The sequence below is a fragment of the Pristiophorus japonicus genome, chromosome 1 (genome assembly GCF_044704955.1).
Source record: "Pristiophorus japonicus isolate sPriJap1 chromosome 1, sPriJap1.hap1, whole genome shotgun sequence".
Classification (NCBI taxonomy): Eukaryota; Metazoa; Chordata; class Chondrichthyes; family Pristiophoridae; genus Pristiophorus; species Pristiophorus japonicus.
Window position 1 is genome coordinate 40,701,552 of NC_091977.1, and position 20,996 is coordinate 40,722,547.

Below are 20,996 nucleotides of genomic sequence, written 5' to 3' on the forward strand. Positions count from 1 at the left end.
AGCAAGTCTTCCTCGATTCCAAGGGACTGCCTATGATGATGATATTCAATGACTCAGTCTCCACAGCTCTCTGGAACAGAGAATTCCATAGATTGACAACTCTCTGAGAGAAGAAATTTCTCCTCATCTCAGTTTTAAATGGGTGGCCCCTTAATTCTCGTGCAGGGCCCTAGCTCCGCCCCCCAATCGACTGGCCACACCGTGCCAATCCCCGGGAGAGGCAACACAGCGGCCAGAATCGGGGGACATTGTTTCGGCACCATTTTCAGCCCACACAGTCAATGCATCTCTGGTGAGTGCACCGTAAAAAGGGGTGGGCCAGTTTTGAGCCCTATGTCCCCTAGTTTTAGTTCCCCCTATGAGTGGAAATATCTTCTCTGCATCCACCTTGTCGAGCCCCCTCATTATCTTATAAGTTTCAATAAGATCACACCTCATTCTTCTGAACTCCAATGAATTTGGCCCCAACTTACTCAACTTATCTTCATAAGGCAACCCCCACATCTCCAGAATCAACCTGGTGTACCTTCTCTGAATAGCCAGCATTCTAATGCTTGAACCTGTGGCTCCCTTTAAACACCCCACCTTCCAGAATGCCACTACCCCCTGATGGTGGGCAATGTGAGATCAGACAATGGTGTGGAGTCATCAAGGAGCAGTATTGATGAAAGAGATTTCATGTGAAGAGTGCATGTTTCCTTCACCCATGAAATGACCCTAGAGATAAGCTCATCCTCATCAGTACTCAGTGTTTGGATTGTGGCATTGCATCCATTTTTCAGAGGTCTGGAACAAGGGGGCATAGATATAAGAGTAAATCAAAGCGATTGAGGACAGCAGTAACCTTTTTAGGCAGGCTGTGAAATGCAGTATCAGAGTTAGTAATTGCAGTAGTGACCATGTCAACATTTAGATGGTTGAAAGAAAACGAGATAAAGGGAACTGAACGGGCACACGGGATTAGGAACGTCATTGGGACATCCTGCTGTCGTGAAAGGTGCTATATAAATGCAAGACTTTCTTTCATGTCAAAGGTAAACACCAATGCAGACTGGTTGGGCTGAACGGCCTGTTTCTGCAGTGTACTTTCTGTGTGATTCTATGAGGTCAGGGGGAGAGTCATGCCCGAGAAAGTATGACAGACTGTGTATGGGGAACGTTGCTTTCAATTCCTTTGTCCATCCTTCTGAGGTAATTTAACCTCTTCATGCACTGTGTAAATTTGAGGTCATCTAAAACTCGGCAGCGCGTGTGTCCTAACTGGCACCAAGTCCCGCTCACCCATCACCCTGATCTATATTGACATCCGGTTAAGGAACGCCTTGATTTTAAAATTCTCATCCTCATTTTCAAATCCCTGCATGGCCTCGCTCTATCCTATCTCTGTAATCTCCTCTCTTACAACCCTCCGAGATGTCTGCGCTCCTCCAATTCTAATTTCTCGCGCATCCCCGATTTTACTCACTCCACCATTGGTGTCCATGCCTTCAGCTGCCAAGGCCCTCAGTTCTGGAATTCCCTCCCTAAACCCCTCTCTACCTCTCTCTCCTCCTTTAATTTGCTCCTTAAAACCTACCTCTTTGACCAAGCTTTTGGTGACCTGGCCTAATATCTCCTTATGTGGCTCAATGTAACGCTTTGGGACATTTTACTACACTAAAGGCGCTATATAAATACAAATTGTTGTTGTAGCAGCACTACTGTGTAGTGTAGGAGAACATAAGAACATAAGAAATAGGAGCAGGAGTAGGCCATACGGCCCCTCGAGCCTGCTCTGCCATTTAATACAATCATGGCTGATCCGATCATGGACTTCCCTGTCCACTCCACATAACCCCTTAATCCCTTATCGGTTAAGAAACCATCTGTTTCTGTCTTAAAAATGTATTCAATGTCCCAGCTTCCACAGCTCTCTGAGGCAGCGAGTTCCACAGATCCACAATCCTCTGAGAGAAAAAATTCCTCCTCATCTCAGTTTTAAATGGGCAGCCCCTTATTCTAAGATTATGCCCTCTAGTTCTAATCTTCCCCATCAGTGGAAACATCCTCTCTGCATCCACCTTGTCAAGCCCCCTCATAATCTTATATGTTTTGATAAGATCGCTTCTTATTCTTCTGAATTCCAATGAGTGGAGGCCCAACGTTGCTTTCAATTCCTTTGTCCATCCTTCTGAGGTCATTTAACCTCTTCATGCACTGTGTAAATTTGAGGCCATCGAATACTCGGCAGCCCATGTCCTAACTGGCACCAAGTCCCGCTCGCCCATCACCCATCCAGTGACATCCGGTTAAGGAACGCCTCGATTTAAAAATTCTCATCCTCATTTTCAAATCCATGCATGGCCTCGTTCTATCCTATCTCTGTAATCTCCTCTCTTACAACCCTCCGAGATGGCAGCGCTCCTCCAATTCTAATTTCTCGTGCATCCCCGATTTTACTCACTCCACCATTGGTGGCCGTGCCTTCAGCTGCCAAGGCCCACAGTTCTGGAATTCCCTCCCTAAACCCCTCTCTACCTCTCTCTCCTCCTTTAATTCGCTCCTTAAAACCTACCTCTTTGACCAAGCTTTTGGTGACCTGGCCTAATATCTCCGGAATCAACCTAGTGAACCTTCTCTGAACTGCCTCCAAAGTAAGTATATCCTTTCGTAAATATGGAAATATGGAAATATGCAATATTCCAGGTGTGGCCTCACCAATCATCATCATCATAGGCAGTCCCTCGGAATCAAGGAAGACTTGCTTCCACTCCTGAAGTGAGTTCTTTGGTGGCTGAACAATCCAAAACGAGAGCCACATACTTTGTCACAGGTGGGACAGATAGTCGTTGATGGAAGGGGTGGGTGGGACCGGTTTGCCGCACGCTCTTTCCGCTGCCTGCGCTTGATTTCTGCATGCTCTCGGCGTTGAGACTCGAGCTACTCAGCGCCCTCCCAGATGCAATTCCTCCACTTAGGGTGGCCTTTGGCCAGGGACTCCCAGGTGTCAGTGGGGATGTCGCACTTTATCACCAATATTCCTGCTTTTGTCCTCCAATCCCTTTGCAATAAAGGCCAAGATTCCATTGGCCTTTCTGATCACTTGCTGTACCTGCATACTAACCTTTTGTGTTTCATGCACAAGTACCCCCAGGTCCCGCTGTACTGCAGCACTTTGCAATCTTTCTCCATTTAAATAATAAGTGACACTGACTGATGGTAATTTGGCTCTGGGTAATAGAGTAAAACGAGAGATATCGATTCGGCCGCTGGTAATAACTCTCCTGAATGTCACTTCCGTTGACTTGATCTTTTCTGGTGAAGGGTCCATACCTGAAACACTGTTATTTCTGGAAATGTCTGTTTTTTGTTGAAGTTGGCCCATCAGTTAAGGATAGCTTTATTACACTGTTCATTAGCGTTACTCTCACTGGCCTGCAGAAACAAGGGAGAATCTGCGGTAGAAAATAGGTGAAGTACATTGGGTATAATGTGACAACAAATGTTGTTAGGAAGCTTTCTTGTAGCCCCGAGGCACAGAATGGAGACCTTAGCACAGAGGAATCTGCAGGATCCTTTTAAAAAGAATACCGTCTACGTTTACATGTCTGTGAACTGCACTAACTTCAGTATCAGATTTTAACTAAAACAAACTTTCCCAAAGCTTCAGAGCACAGATATGGTTATGATAAGGCCCTGCACCTAAATCCGGTTTAATGTTCTGACTGCTTTCAGTGACCTCACGTATTCCCCCGGTGGTCCCTGAAAGCCAGGTGCTGGGGATTGTCTCCAGTTTGCTCCTTGCCTTCTTTCAAACTCTGCAGGCATTGGATTAGCAGCAAACTGTTGCTCTGTCAGGCTGCTGATTTGCATTGAGCCGGTTAATTCAGCCTCTGCATTTGCAGCTGATTTGAATCAAACTGAGCTGTGTAAGTGGGCACAGAGCAGTGCGCATAGTTTAGTTTGCAAATCAAGCTCTCGATGAGGTTCAGTTCACCTCGTCACCATTTGAGGACTCGGGAGTAAAATGTGTCCCTCCCTCCCCATATTCTGCCCGATTTGCAAGAGAGAACGAGTGTGAAAGTCACTTTGATCATCAGTGCAACTTCTAAATATTGAAGTCACAACGTATTCTTTTTTTAAAACCCGCTTTCATTGGACTTACAATGAATGTTGCCCCAGTTAGTATGGTGCCACACCATTCAACACTGAACAATGTGAAGGACATTTGCATCAAAAAAAAGTCCCGCAAGTTTGTTTCTGTCTCTCCTTTCTTGAATGTGATGACTACAATAACAACAACTTGCATTTAAATAGCACCTATAATGTTGCAAAAACGTCCCTTCACAAGAGGATAATCAAACAAAATTTGACACCGAGCAACATAAGGTGATATTAGAACAGGTGACCAAAAGCTTGGTCAAAGAGGTAAGTTTTAAGGAAGAGAGAGAGGCGGAGAGGTTTAGATCGGGCAGTCCAGCTTCAGGTTTGGACAGCTGAAGGCCTGGCCGCCAGTGGTGGGGAAAAGCCTAAGATGAGGATGCACAAGAGGCCAGAATTGAAGGAATGTAGAGGTCTTTGAGGTTTGTGGGGCTGGAGGAGATTACGGAGAAGGGACGAGGGAGGCCATGGAGGGATTTCAAAACATAGATGAGAATTTTAAAACTGAGGTGTTGCTGAACTGGGAGCAAAGGGGTGATGGGTGGATGGCACTTGGTGAGAGTTAGAATACAGGCAGCAAAGTTTTGGATGAGCTCAAGTTTGACTAAAAACTTGATCAAAATAACATGGCTCCTGGGCAAAGGAAGAAGAAAGCACTTGCATTTATCAAGCACCTTCCATGACCTCAGGATGTCCCAAAGTGTTTTACAGCCAACAAAGTACTTTTGAAGTGTCGTCACTGTTGTAAGGTAGGGAAAAAACCTGCCAATAAAGACTTCATGTTACAAGCTACTTCTATACTGGCTTCAGTGGAGTGCTTGCACTGCCTCCTGAGACAAAAGTCTTCAGTGGCTGGTGGCAATATAAAACGAGTTGTGCCAGCAGGCCTATCCAGCAGCTTTACATTGGGGAGGCCACTGCCTGGGCAAGACCTGCTCCTCAGCAGCTGGCCATGCAAACATCCTACTGACACTAAATAAAAGCAGCACATAGAATCCACCACTCTGCCCTACCACAGTGACTCAACAACCTGCGGCTGCAGTTTTTTCCAACAATGGCACAACAGATTAAACTTCCACCCACATTCATTTCTTTTGTACAGTAGTTAGATCTTGATTGTTTCTTGTTCAAAGATCTGGTGAGCGTGTGGGCGGGAGGAGAAGGGAGAGCCCTAACCTTCCTTTCATAACATGACCAGGGTAGAAGTTAAATCATAGAAATTTACAGCACGGCAGGAGGCCATTCCGGCCCATCGTGTCCGCGCCGGCCAACAAAGAGCTATCCAGCCTAATCCCACGTTCCAGCTCTTGGTCCGTAGCCTTGTAGGTTACGGCACGTCCAAGTATTTTTTAAATATGATGAGGATTTCTGCTTCTACCATCCTTTCAGGCAGTGAGTTCCAGTCCCCCACCCTCTGGGTGAAAACATTTCTCCTCAAATCCCCTCTAAACCTCCGACCAATTACTTTAAATCTATGCCCCCTGGTTGTTGACCCCTCTGCCAAGGGGAATAGGTTAAGAGGAAGTAGTATTGCAATTTCATTTTGGATTTTATGAGGTGTAACAGAGCAAACGGCAGTGTGTGTGGGAATGCAAGGAAAACAACTAACGTAGTCTTCAAAGGGACAAGCCATTGGTCAGTGCAAAGTATAAAAATTCTCACCGATGACAGCCCACTTGGCTTGCGCATTTTTCTTTGAAAGTTTTTTTTTCCGGTTCGGAAAACACTCTCCTGCAAAGCAAATGGTATTCTATTAAATAGCGATTAGAAGGGAGCTTTACAATCAAGATGCTGCATGTTTATTGGACGTTTGTGTTTTTGATGAGACTTGCTTGCATACATGGAGGAGGATCATCAAGCTGTGAAAAGAAGTTTAACTGGCTTGAAGTTCACCAGAACCTTCTGCCTCGTAAAATGGGCCAGCTGAAGATTGAAGCCAGTTTATGTCGCGTGGAATGCAATGTGTGGGGGGTGTGTGTGTGGGTGCATATATGTACCTGTGTGTGTGCGTATGTATATCCGTCTTTTGGATGAGATGAGGTGGACGTTGTAGATCTCGTGGCACTATTTCGAAGAGGAGCAGAGGAGTTATCCCCGGTGTCCTGGCCAATAATTATCCCTCAATCAACGCAACAAAAAACTGATTATCTGGTCATTATCACATTGCTGTTTGTCGGAGTTTGCTGTGCGCAAGTTGGCTGCTGTGTTTCTCACATTACAACAGTGACTACACTGCAAAGGTACTTAATTGGTCATGAAAAGCGCTATATAAATGCAAGTTCTTTTTCTTTCATATATAATAGTACAGAATTATTCTCAGTGTAACCCTATCCAGAACCCAATGTACATGTGTGTTCCCTCGCCACGCTCAAAAATCACTCTTCCTCAATAAACACTTAAAAAAGAACAGGATGCCTTGGGCACTGCATGTTAACAGTATCTCATGATGGGATTCTGCCACTCATGAGCTGGAAAATGAAGCCAATTTTTTTTTGAAACAAACGTTCAACCTTTCTTTTTAACAACAAAAAGCAGCAGACCTCAGGCTGGTGCCGCAAAAGTAAGAAATTAGTTTTCAGACAAGAGCCAGACGTGAAACAAAATGAAAGGGGAAAAAAAACGATCTTCCAAATTAAAGGCGGGCGCTTGCCGAGGATGATTCATTGGCGAGGCAGACCGGCTAGGTCAGAATCAGCTCTCATTAGCCTCATTGTCATTGCTGCATCGGTATACAAGTCAAAATGCTTGGGAATCTAGGTTAGAGGCGCCGTCTATTCTGTTAAATACAGCACTGTTTCACTTTACAATGGAATGATTTGATGATAACGGTTGGCATCTTTACAACAAAAACCCTCTGAAAAGTGTGGCAAAAACTGAGGGGAAGATTGATGGGGCTTACTGCACCCTAATCATTTCTGGATCAGTTCATTCTTCGTGAACTTGACCCATTAAAGGTTCTCTTAAAAACAAAAATGTTTCTTCTACTCTGCAGTGAAATCTTATACCACATCGCTCTGTCCGTAGGAGCCGGCAGTCAATGGGCTCAGTGTTTGTGGGAAGGTGAGGCTGACGGCTGATACTTTGAAACTGCACGTTATCAAAATTAGAACATACCTTCATTATTAACCCTTTTAGGAAGGGCCGTGCCACTGTCTTTGCATAAGCATCCAATACAAACTTGCTGTGCTTAATTTGGCCCTATTTGGGAGGTCTGGGGTTTTGTGGGAGGCGGGGAGCTGCGTCCTTTGTCATTGTGTGCCTCACACTCAATGGTACATGTTCTTTCAGAGGCTTGACTGCAGGAGACTGAGGCCTAGAAATTCCCCGGCTTGTCGTTATTGGATAAATGACGTCATTTTAGTGAAGAAATAAGAATAAAAATGTCACCATTTTTTAAGGGGGTAAATTTGGCTGTAAAATACGCCTGTCATTAAAAAACAGCGTTGCATGACTATTGGCATTAAAAACCGCGATCTCGCCAACTTTAGCCCGAGGCCTATCAACGCCAAAAATACAGGCTTTTCTTGTACGTTTTTTTTAATCCCAAAATGGGTTCGCCGAATCGCCAAACTTAGGTGGTGCGGTGTTTTCTCGTGTTGCGCATTGGCAATCCGCTTTTTGGCAATATTTTGAAAACGGCATTCTTAAAGTTTGGGGAATTTTGTGCACTTCCTTTTAAGGACAAAAAACACTTCTAACGCGAAAAAATCGTGTTAAAACATGTGTTAGGCTGGGGAAATTCTAGCCCTCAGTAAGTACTGTATAGGCAGGCAGTGACTAGTGGGGTACCGCAAGGTTCAGTGCTGGGACCCCAGCTATTTACAATATACATTAATGATTTAGACGAAGGAATTGAATGTAATATCTCCAAGTTTGCAGATGACACTAAGCTGGGTGGCAGTGTGAGCTGTGAGGAGGATGCTAAGAGGCTGCAGAGTGACTTGGACAGGTGAGGTGAGTGGGCAAATGCATGGCAGATGCAGTATAATGTAGATAAATCCACTTTGGTGGCAAAAACAGGAAGGCAGAATACTATCTGAATGGTGACAGATTAGGAAAAGGGGAGGTGCAACGAGACCTGGGTGTCATGGTACATCAGTCATTGAAAGTTGGCATGCAGGTACAGCAGGCGGTGAAGAAGGCAAATAGCATGTTGGCCTTCATAGCGAGAGGATTTGAGTACAGGAGCAGTGAGGTCTTACTGCAGTTGTACAGGGCCTTGGTGAGGCCACACCTTGAATATTGTGTACAGGTTTGGTCTCCTAATCTGAGGAAGGACATTCTTACTGTTGAGGGAATGCAGCGATGGTTCACCAGACTGATTCCCGGGATGGCAGGACTGACATATGAAGAAAGACTGGATCGACTGGGCTTATATTCTCTGGAATTTAGAAGGATGAGAGCGGACCTCATCGAAACATATAAAATTCTGACGGGACTGGACAGGTTCGATGCAGGAAGAATGTTCCTGATGTTGGGGAAGTCCAGAACCAGGGGTCACAGTCTAAGGATAAGGGGTAAGCCATTTAGGACCGAGATGAGGAGAAACTTCTTCACTCAGAGAATTGTGAACCTGTGGAATTCTCTACCACAGAGAGTTGTCGAGGCCAGTTCGTTAGATATATTCAAAAGGGAGTTGGATGTGGCCCTTAGGCTAAAGAGATCAAGGGGTATGGAGAGAAAGCAGGAATGGGGTACTAAAGTTGCAAAAATTACCAGCCATGATCATATTGAATGGTGGTGCAGGCTCGAAGGACCAAATGGCCTACTCCTGCACCTATTTTCTATGTTTCTATGTTACCCACATAGACATACATTTTCAGCATGAGATATGTAGAAAGAAATGTAAAAGTTGGGTCCAGACTTAGGTGTCTAACATGTAAATGTCTGGAATTGCTAATTATCAATTTCTTGATAGGCCGCGACCAAAAAAAGAAAGAACCTGCATTGATATACTGCCTTTCGTGACCTCAGTATGTCCCAAAGTGCTTTATAGCCAGTGAAGTACTTTTGAAGTATAGTTACTGTTGTAATGTGGGAAATGTGGCAGCCAATTTGCGCACAGCAAGCTTCCATGAACAGCAATGTGATAATGATTAATCAATTTTAACTGTTGATAGAGGGACCAATGTTGGCCAGGACACTGAGGATAACTCCCATGCTCTCCTACAAAATAGTGCCATGGGATCTTTTACATCCACCTGAGTGGGCAGACGTGACCCCAGTTTAAGGTCTCATCCAAAAGGCAGCACCTCCAACAGTGCTCAGTAGTGCACTGGAGTATCAACCAAGATATTGTGCTCAATCCCTGTTGTTCACAATTTACATTAATGATTTGGACTCGGGAATCAGTAGTACAATTTCAAAATAAGCGGACGACTCCAAATTGCGAGGTGTAGGAAGAATGCAACAAAATACAGGAAAGCATTAATAAACTTGCAGAATGGACATGTAATTAGCAAATGAATTTCAATATAGATGAGCGTGAACTGGAGCATTTTGGCAGGAAGAATAAGGAGGCCACATACTCCTTGAAAAATAAGCGCATGAATGGGTTAGAGGAACAAATGGATCTCGGGGTACAGATACACAAATCACTAAAGGTAGCGACCCAGTCAAATAAAGTCATAAAAAAGCAAACAAAGCACTGGTGTTCTTTTCTAGAGGGATAGAATTGAAAAGCAGAGAACTTATGTCGAACTTGTATCAAATCTTGTTTAGATCACACTTGGAGTCTTGGGCACAGTCCTGGACTCCATATTATAAAAAGGATAGAGGCATTGGAGACGGTTCAAAAAACGATTCACAAGGATGATACCATAACTGAGAGGATACACTTTTCAGGAAAGGCTGAACAGGCTGGGGCTCCTTTCTCTAGAAAGGAGAAGGCCGAGGGGTGACCTGATAAAGGTGTTTAAAATAGTAAAAGGGTTTGATAGGTTCGATGTAGAGAAAATAGAGGTCTTTAAGATAGTGAAAGGGTTTGATAGGCTAGATGTAGAGAAAAAGTTTCCACTTGTGAGACGTCCACAACTAGAGGCCCTAAATATAAGGTGGTCACTTATAAATCCAGTGGGGAATTCAGGAGAAACTTATTTACCTAAAAGAGTGGTAAAAATGTGGAATTCACTACCACAAGGAGTATTTGAGGCAAATAGCATAGAAGCTAGATAAACACACCAGGGAGAAAGTAATAGAAGAATGTGCTGATAGGGTTAGATGAAGAGGGGTGGAAGGAGGTGCGTGTGGTGCATAGACCAGTTAGGGCCTGTTTTTGTGTTGTACCCGCGATGTGCGGATGGGGGGAGCGGGGGTGGGGGGGGGGTGGGGGCGGCAAGGAGGGATCTCATTTAGTTTTGAATGATTATGATAAGGTAAATTCAGAACAAGTCAGGACCAAAAATTTAAATTAATGAAAAGTAAATTTAGAGCAGACATATTAGGAAACAGGAGTGGACCATTCAGCCTCTCATGCCTATTTTGCCATTCAGTTCGATCATGGCTGATCTGTACCTCAACTCTGCCTGCCGTTGCTCCATTTCCCTTGATACCATTATCTAATAAAAATCCGTTGATCACAGTGTTGAACATTTCAATTGACCTAGCAACCACAGCCTTACGAGGGAACGAGTTCCAGATTTCCACTACCCTTTGTGTGGAAAAAGTGCTTCCTGATTTCACGCCTAAATGATCCAGCTCTATTTTTAAGATTATGGCCCATTGTTCTGGATTTCCCCCCCAAAAAAATGTCTTCACTGAAAGGTCGATAATGTTTGAAGTAATCTACCAGGTATAGTTTTGGAATCACAGTCAGGAAAATTCAGAAGTTCAAAATGGGCAAGTTAAAACGTCTTCTAACTGTACAAACTTTTGCTGTCGTCTTTTTTTTCCCTGCACTATTATAGAAACATCGAAAATAGGTGCAGGAGTAGGCCATTCGGCCCTTCGAACCTGCATCATCATTCAATAAGATCATGGCTGATCATTCACCTCAGTACCCCTTTCCTGCTTTCTCTCCATACCCCTTGATCCCTTTAGCCATAAGGGCCATATCCAACTCCCTTTTGAATTTATCTAATGAACTGGCCTCAACAACTTTCTGCGGTAGAGAATTCCACAGGTTCACCACTCTCTGAGTGAAGAAGTTTCTTCTCATCTCGGTCCTAAATAGCTTACCCTTTATCCTTAGACTGTGACCCCTGGTTCTGGACTTCCCCAACATTGGGAACATTCTTCCTGCATCTAACCTGCCCAGTCCCGTCAGAATCTTATATGTTTCTATGAGATCCCCTCTCATCCTTCTAAACTCCAGTGAGTACAGGCCCAGTCAATCCAGTCTCTCCTCATATGTCAGTCCTGCCATCCCGGGAATCAGTCTGGTGAACCTTCGCTGCACTCCCTCAATAGCCTATCTTCCCAACTTCTATATTGGGCATGGAAACTGATGATGAATCGTGAAAGTAAGGATCTAGATTAACAGGGCAGAACGACCATCTTGAATTTCACCTGAAAATCAGTGCTATCCTCAGCAGTGTGCCGGCTGAGCATCATCTCAGATCACCGCACTCCTTGCATTTATTTTTTTTAAAAAGGTTTATTTTAAGAAGGGTGTCTTGGGGCTTTTCTGAACTTCACAGGCAGTTGAAATTGTTCGGAGCCGAGCTTTTGAATCCGTTCGAAAAAAACAATCTCGGTTTTCTGCATCAAGAAGCTCATTAGCTTTACCAAATAGCTTTGTTTGAGCACAAGGCAGTTACCACACAATTGGCAGCAGCTAGTCAGAAAGTCAGCACCGTGGCACAGCAAATGAGAATCGCCTTCGCAATGAAAATTCCAGTTCCAGACCATTTCAAATAGTAATTTCAAACCCACAGCTGAGAAAACTTGCACAGCCCATATTTGTCAAATGCAGATATAATCCTAATGATGGATGTGCCAGTAAGGTGGGCAGCTGATGACATTATTTCTTACTCCTGAACTTTCCATCGGTTATTTTGAATTACCAGTAAAATGTGTCTTCAGCCACAAAGCTATTTTGCTTGAAAAACCAAAAAGGCTTCACTGTGATGTAGAGCTTATAGAAACATAGAAACATAGAAAATAGGTGCAGGAGCAGGCCATTCAGCCCTTCTAGCCTGCACCGCCATTCAACGAGTTCATGGCTGAACATGAAACTTCAGTACCCACTTCCTGCTTTCACGCCATACCCCTTGATCCCCCGAGTAGTAAGGACTTCATCTAACTCCCTTTTGAATATATTTAGTGAATTGGCCTCAACTACTTCCCGTGGTAGAGAATTCCACAGGTTCACCACTCTCTGGGTGAAGAAGTTTCTCCTTATCTCGGTCCTAAATGGCTTACCCCTTATCCTTAGACTGTGACCCCTGGTTCTGGACTTCCCCAACATTGGGAACATTCTTCCTGCATCCAACCTGTCCAAACCCGTCAGAATTTTAAACGTTTCTATGAGGTCCCCTCTCACTCTTCTGAACTCCAGTGAATACAAGCCCAGTTGATTCAGTCTTTCTTGATAGGTCAGTCCCACCATCCCGGGAATCAGTCTGGTGAATCTTCGCTGCACTCCCTCAACAGCAAGTATGTCCTTCCTCAAGTTAGGAGACCAAAACTGTACACAATACTCCAGGTGTGGCCTCACCAAGGCCCTGTACAACTGTAGCAACACCTCCCTGCCCCTGTACTCAAATCCCCTCGCTATGAAGGCCAACATGCCATTTGCTTTCTTAACCGCCTGCTGTACCTGCATGCCAACCTTCAATGACTGATGTACCATGACACCCAGGTCTCGTTGCACCTTCCCTTTTCCTAATCTGTCACCATTCAGATAATAGTCTGTCTCTCTGTTTTTACCACCAAAGTGGATAACCTCACATTTATCCACATTATACTTCATCTGCCACGCATTTGCCCACTCACCTAACCTATCCAAGTCACTCTGTAGCCTCATAGCATCCTCCTCGCAGCTCACACTGCCACCCAACTTAGTGTCATCCGCAAATTTGGAGATACTACATTTAATCCCTTCGTCTAAATCATTAATGTATAATGTAAACAGTTGATATAAAGTAGTTGATAGTTGAAAAGATACGGATTTTGTTGGATCATATTTTTAAATGGGTTAAATATGATCTGTATACATAATTATTTTATATATACAAACTATTATGTATAATGTATCTCTTTCAGCATTATTCACAGTGTGTTAAAGCATAGGGAAATTCTTAGCTTGTAAGTTTATTTTACCGCAAAGGGTGTTGAAATACGTGTTTTTTTATAGATTGACTGCTGGGATATTTGAACCACAGAAAAGCTATGGACAAATTTAAAATGCGATGCACTTCATAAGAAGGTCTTCTCCTATATTAATAGGTAAATATAGGAGAAAAAAAATACACTTTCCATGAAGAGTCCAACACTAAGAGAGTTCCCCAAATATTAAGGGGGAGAAATATTTTTGATTAGCGCCAGAGAGGGTTGCTAAGGGGCCGACAAACACCTACTGCCTGAGTGCCACACTCTGTCAGCCTGCCGCGAGCTTCACTGGTGGTTTAGCGGCGCTGTCATTTAGCGCTGCGCACTCTAGCGCTGCCCACTTGGTGATGTCACCGAGTGTGCAACGCCCCCTTTGCGACGCGTTTCCGAGATTGACTGCTTTCGCCTGCCGTAGCGCTTGTCACTACTCCCAACAGGGAGAAGCAGACAGTGCGCAGAGGATCCTGGGGCGACATCGCAGGGAATGAAAAGGGAAGTGTCGAGAATCAAATTTTGAACAATTTTATCTGTGGAGGGCAGTTGGTCGCGTCCCTTCCATTTTTTTTGCAGGTTTCACATGGTTGACCTCATCTCCTCTTTCGGTGCTAGGATGCCGGTATCTTCGTATCTCAAGTTGAGAAGGGCTGCTGCCCCGCAAAGGGCCTTTCGCACCCTAAGAGGATTGTGCCACACTTCCCTTTGTGCTCCAATCTTCTCTTGGGGTGATACAACTAAATATACCACTTCAAGGCGGTAGACATTGCCTGCGCTAAAGGTAGTGCCCCACGCAATCACCACCTCAAAGTGGGTGTCCTCGAATTTGTAGCCCTGAGTGAGTAAATGGACCAGAGTTCGGAGGGACATCTGCAACGGTGTTAAAAATACGTCCTTTGATTGACTCCTTCCCTATCACGCACTGCTTCCTACTCATACTATTGCATCCCCCATTGCAGACCTGGAGGGTCCCAGATTGAGTCCCTGATTTGTGCTGACTTCACTGATTTCAGCGAGGACAGCAGAAGGGGCACTGCCCCTAGCATTAGCAGCTGCTACTGAATGTTATCCGGCGGTTGTAATGCCCCCTAGAGTTGAATAGCCGACTGACACTCGGCATCAATATCAGACAAAAAGCACGGATTTCGAAACCAGGTTGAGATGGATATAGAGATTATTGAAAGCCTTGGAATCATACACCGTCAAGAGTTGCCTACAGGAGAGGATTTGGATGAGACATAAAACTGTCTGCCCTATCAAATAGATCTCCTATGGGGGTTCGCCTTGATATCCTGGCCAATATTTAACTCTTAACCAACAGCACCAAAACCGATTTACTGGTCATTATCTCATTGCTGTTTGTGGTATCTTGCTGTGCATACATTGGCTGCCATGTTTCCTCCATTACAAGAAAGAAAGCAAGTATTTCATGACCACTGGACATCCCAAAGTGCTTTACAGCCAATGAAGTACTGTTGTAATGTGTGCAACAGTGCCTACACTTCAAAAGTACTTTATAGTCTGCAAAATACTTCCTTCCTTCCTTTCCCTTCCCTTCCCTTTCCTTCCTTCCTTTCCTAGAGCATGAGGAGACTATAAACATATTGAAATATAAATTAACAGTCTTTTCTCACACACTCGTATTTCTGTCATCTTTCTTTCACTCTTATTTTCTTTCCTATTTCTCTCTGTCCATTATCCAGTGCCTCTGTGGTACTTGGTTTGAAATTAGTTCTGTGGGTAATGAATGTGTTATTGAATTCCTGCATGTTTGAAAAGTACATTTTGATGCAGTTTTTGATGTTGGCTGCTGTTGAGTATAAATAAAAAGAAAAAGCTGCATAACTGAAACAACAATAAAAAATACTGGAGAGGCACAGAAGGTCAGTTTAGTTTCTATCAAAATAATCCTTTCTTTTTTTCTTTTTTTTCTTTCTCTCTCTTTCTCTTTCTCTTTCTTTCTTTTTCTCTTTCTTTCTCTCTTTCTCTCTTTCTTTCTTTCTCTCTCTCTCTCCATCATTTTCCCAGATCCCCTGGCATTAAGTGTGCCTCAGCAATCTGGCATTCTCTGATACCTTTCTGTAAAATAAAAATTCATAGGTATTGGTAGAAAATAAAGTTAATAACTGCACATTAAATGTCATTGCTTTACCCTGCATGGAGTCAGCACAGTACAGATTTCTCAAAGTTGCTTCGATCAGTAAACCTCAAAACCTTGCAAGTTTTTGTGCAAGTGGAGCCACAAGGAAACGTGAATAATTTTCTTTTCACACGGAGTTATGCTTTACCACAAGTGGCTACTGAGGCAGAAACTGCTGCAGTATTTCAAAGGGAACTGTGTAAGTATATTGAAAAGAAGAATATAAAAAGTCACAGGGGAAAGAGGAGGGAAGTGGGACGAGATTCAGGAGCCGTGGCACAGGTTTCCTTCTGTGTTGTTCGATTTCTGATAAGTAAAATTTTAAGTTATACAGTGACAATGATCTTCCCAATTATTTTGGCTGCTTTATGAATTTGAACAACATGAATTATTAAGAAGAGAATACCCGAAAAGGGAAACTTAACAATTTAGCGTTGGTAGTCAATTTTAATTTTTAATGCACCCAACAGGCAGGCTGAGGTTGATGAACCAAACCCAGAGGAGCTGTGAGGGGAGTGAGCTAGTTGAACAACAAAAGACACAGGATTGAACAGGAAGAAAGATTACTTTAGAACCTCTTCAAGTCAGGTAAGTCGATCTGCGTGGGTTGATTGTAACCCTCTGAAAGTCTTCACACAGAAAAGTGATGTACATTACATCCCTCCAGATACAAACCGACAAACATCTGCGTGGGTTTGTATGAAAATCATTGATGGCTGATGCTGTAAACAAAAAGCGAAAAACAAAAACCTGGAGATGCTGGAAATCTGAAACAAAAGCATAAAAATGCTCGAAACACGCAAACGGTAAGTCAGCATGTGTGGAAAGAATGGACGCGTAAACATTTCAGATGTAGAACCTCTGTTTGAACTGCCATCACATAGTAGTTGATGTTATTCGGCAGCCAGAGCACAGGATGATTGTCTGCTTATCTTGTGGGTACTGCCCGAACACTGGTTCTCATTTGCAGGGCAAGTGCCTGGTAGTTTTCTGTCGATTGTGACGGCTCGTTTTTCTGGCTCCATGCTCGATTTACTTCTAAATTAAGCACCTCATTTTTTTTCAAGGCAAGCTTGATTAAAACTTACAAATATCATCTATCCATGCATGAGCCTTGACAATTCAACTTTGGAGGGAACCCAGACTTTGGCCACACTCGACAACAATAACTTGCATTTATATAGCAGAGTCAGCATGGATTTATGAAGGGGAAGTCATGTTTGACAAATTTGCTGGAGTTCTTTGAGGATGTAATGAACAGGGTGGATAAAGTGGAACCAGTGAATGTGATGTATTTGGACTTCCAGAAGGCATTTGACAAGGTGCCACATAAAATGTTACTGCACAAGATAAAAGTTCATGGGGTTGTGGGTAATGTATTAGCATGGATAGAGGATTGGCTAACTAATAGAAAACAGAGAGTCGGGATAAATGGTTCATTCTCTGGTTGGCAACAAGTAACTAGTGGGGTGCCGCAGGGATTAGTGCTGGCACCCCAACTGTTTACAATCTACATTAACGACTTGGAAGAAGGGACTGAGTGTAACGTAGCCAATGGGAGGAAAAGCAATGTGTGAGGAGGACACACAAAATCTGCAAAAGGACATAGACAGGCTAAGTGAGTGGGCAAATATTTGGCAGATGGGGTATAATGTCGGAAAGTGTGAGGTCATGCACTTTAGCAGAAAAAAATCAAGAGCAAGTTATTATTTAAATGGAGAAAGATTGCAAAGTGCCGCAGTACAGCGGTACTGGAGGTACTTGAGCATGAAACACAAAAGGATAGTATGCAGGTACAGCAAGTGATCAGGAAGGCTAATGGTATCTTGGCCTTTATTGCAAAAGGGATGGAGTATAAAAGCAGGGAAGTCTTGCTACAGTTGTATAGGGTATTGGTGAGGCCAAACCTGGAATACTGCGTGCAGTTTTGGTTTCCATATTTACAAATGAATATACTTGCTTTGGAGGCAGTTCAGAGAAGGTTCACTAGGTTGTTTCCGGGGATGAGGGGTTTGATTTATGAGGAAAGGTTGAGTAGGTTGGGCCTCTACTCATTGGAATTCAGAAAAATGAGAGGTGATCTTATCAAAATGTATCAGGTTATGAGGGGGCTTGACAAGGTGCATGCAGAGAGGATGTTTCCACTGCTGGACGAGACGAGAACTAATTTGTAAATCTTTGAATAAGGGGCCGCCCATTTAAAACAGAGGTGAGGAGAAATTTCTTCTCTGAGGGTTGTAAGTCTATGGAATTCGCTGCCTCAGAGAACTGTGGAAGTTGGGACAGTGAATAAATTTAAGACAGAAATAGACAGTTTCTTAAACGATCAGGGGTTATGGGGAGCGGGCGGGGAAGTGGAGCTGAGTCCATGATCAGATCAGCCATGATCTTATTGAATGGCGGAGCAGGCTCGAGGGGCCGTATGGCCTACTACTGTTCGTATTTCTTATGTTCTTATATCGCCTTTAACATAGCCAAACATCGAGCAGTGCGAGTCCGGGGTGCGTGGAGCGGCCTATAAAAGGCCCAACGTCGGAGCAGGAGCGACAGTTCGAGCAGCGCGAGTCCGGGATGCATGGAGCGGCCTATAAAAGGCCTAACGTCGGAGCAGGAGCGACAGTTCGAGCAGCGCGAGTCCGGGATGCATGGAGCGGCCTATAAAAGGCCCAACGTCGGAGCAGGAGCGACAGTTCGAGCAGCGCGAGTCCGGGATGCATGGAGCGGCCTATAAAAGGCCCAACGTCGGAGGAGGAGCGACAGTTCGAGCAGCGCAAGTCCGGGATGCATGGAGAGGCCTATAAAAGGCCCAATGTCGGAGCAGGAGCGACAGTTCGAGCAGCGCGAGTCCGGGATGCATGGAGCGGCCTATAAAAGGCCCAGCTTGTGCAGCTGCAGCAGGGACAGAAGGCAAAAAAGAAGTAGAAAGAAATCGAAAGGTGACGTCACAGTCAAGAGGGTAAGTGATTGGCTGGTGATTGGTAAGTAGTTTTTCTTTTTCTCTTCTATTTCAGAAAGGAATCTTTAGCATTGTTGTTGCCAAATTAGGTTAATCTAGGGGTTAAGTCATGGCAGGAGAGCTCGGACACATGTTATGCCCCTCCTGTACCATGTGGGAAACAGGGACACCTCTGGTGTCCCTGACGACTACGTGTGCAGGAAGTATATCCACCTCCAGCTCCTGACGAAGTGCATTGCAGAACTGGAGCTGCGGGTGGATTCACTCTGGAACATCCACGATGCTGAGAATGATGTGAATAGCACATTTAGTGAGTTGGTCTTACCGCAGGTAAAGGGTCCACAGCTAGATAGGGAATGGAAGACCAACAGGAAGAACAGTGCAAGGAAGGTAGTGCAGGGGTCCCCTGCGGTCATCCCCTTGCAAAACAGATACACTGCTTTGGGTACTGTTGAGGGGGATGACTCATCAGGGGAGGGCAGCAGCAGCCAAGTTCATGGCACCGTGGATGGACCTGCTCCACAGGAGGGCAAAAAAAAGTGTGGGAGAGCAATAGTGATAGGGGATTCGATTGTAAGGGGAATAGATCGGCGTTTCTGCGGCCGCAACCGAGACTCCAGGATGGTATGTTGCCTCCCTGGTGCAAGGGTCAAGGATGTCTCAGAGCGGGTGCAGGACATTCTGAAAAGGGAGGGTGAACAGCCAGTTGTCGTGGTGCATATAGGTACCAACGATATACGTAAAAAAGGGGATGAGGTCCTACGAGACGAATTTAGGGAGCTCGGAGTTAAATTAAAAAGTAGGATCTCAAAAGTAGTAATCTCAGGATTGCTACCAGTGCCACGTGCTAGAGTAGAAATCGCAGGATAGATCAGATGAATACGTGGCTTGAGCAGTGGTGCAGTGGGGAGGGATTCAAATTCCTGGGACATTGGAACCAGTTCTGAGGGAGGTGAGACCAGTACAAACTGGATGGTCTGCACCTGGGCAGGACTGGAACCAATATCCTAGGAGGAGTGTGGCTAGTGCTGTTTGGGAGGAGTTAAACTAATATTGCAGGGGGATGGGAACCTATACAGGGAGACAGAGGGGAATAAAATGGAGACAGAAACAAAAGATAGAAAGGAGAATAGTAAAAGTGGAGGGCAGAGAAACCCAAGGCAAAAAACAAAAAGAGCCACTTTACAGCAGAATTCTAAAGGGTCAAAGGGTGTTAAAAAGACAAGCCTGAAGGCTCTGTGCCTCAATGCGAGGAGTATTCAGAATTAGGTGGACGAACTAACTGCGCAGATAGCAGTTAACGTGTATGATGTGATTGGCATCACGGAGACATGGCTCCAGGGTGACCAAGGCTGGGAACTCTACATCCAGGGGTATTCAGCATTTAGGAAGGATAGACAGAAAGGAAAAGGAGGTGGGTGGCGTTGCTGGTTAAAGAGGAAATTAATGCAATTCTAAGGAAGGACATTAGCTTGGATGATGTGGAATCGGTATGGGTGGAGCTACGGAATACCAAAGGGCAGAAAACGCTAGTGGGAGTTGTGTACAGGCCACCAAATAGTAGTAGTGAGGTTGGGGACAGCATCAAACAAGAAATAAGGGATGCGTGCAATAAAGGTACAGCAGTAATCATGGGCGACTTTATTCTACATATTGATTGGGCTAACCAAACTGGTAGCAATGCGGTGGAGGAGGATTTCCTCGAGTGTATTAAGGATGGTTTTCTAGACCAATATGTCGAGGAACCAACCAGAGAGCTGACCATCCTAGACTGGGTAATGTGTAATGAGAAGGGACTAATTAGCAATCTTGTTGTGCGAGGCCCCTTGGGGAAGACTGACCATAATATGGTAGAATTCCTTATTAAGTTAATTCAGAAACTAGGGTCCCGAACTTAAGGAAAGGTAACTTTGATGGTATGAGGCACGAATTAGCTAGAGTAGACTGGCAAATGATACTGAAAGGGTTGACGGTGGATAGGCAATGGCAAACCTTTAAAGATCACATGGATGAACTTCAGCAATTGTACATCCCTGCCTGGAGTAAAAATAAAACGGGGAAGATGGTTCAACCGTGGCTAACAAGGGAAATTAAGGACAGTGTTAAATCCAAGGAAGAGGCATACAAATTAGCCAGAAAAAGTAGCAAGCCAGAGGACTGGGAGAAATTTAGAATACAGCAGAGGAGGACAAAGGGTTTAATTAAGAAGGGGAAAATAGAGTACGAGAGGAAGCTTGCCAGAAACATAAAAACTGACTGAAAAAGCTTCTATAGATATGTGAAGAGAAAAAGATTAGTGAAGACAAATGTTGGTCCCTTGCAGTCGGATTCAGGTGATTTTATAATGGGGAACAAAGAAATGGCAGAACCTTGAACAAGTACTTTAGTTCTGTCTTCACAAAGGAAGACACAAATAACCTTCCCGATGTACTTGGGGTCCGTAGGTCTAGTGAGAAGGAGGAACTGAAGGATATCCTTATTAGGCGGGAAATTGTG

At 44.3% G+C, this 20,996-nt stretch overlaps 1 protein-coding gene across 3 annotated transcripts in view; it reads left to right on the plus strand.

Moving 5' to 3' along the window:
* Window positions 1-20,996, plus strand: part of LOC139262996 (teneurin-3-like) — a 924,456-nt gene that overhangs the window by 133,856 nt on the left and 769,604 nt on the right. For all 3 annotated transcript variants that reach the window (XM_070878430.1, XM_070878437.1, XM_070878446.1), the window contains exon 2: window positions 16,015-16,132. The gene's annotated coding sequence lies outside the window, so the exon portion shown is untranslated. The remainder of the gene's footprint in view (window positions 1-16,014; window positions 16,133-20,996) is intronic.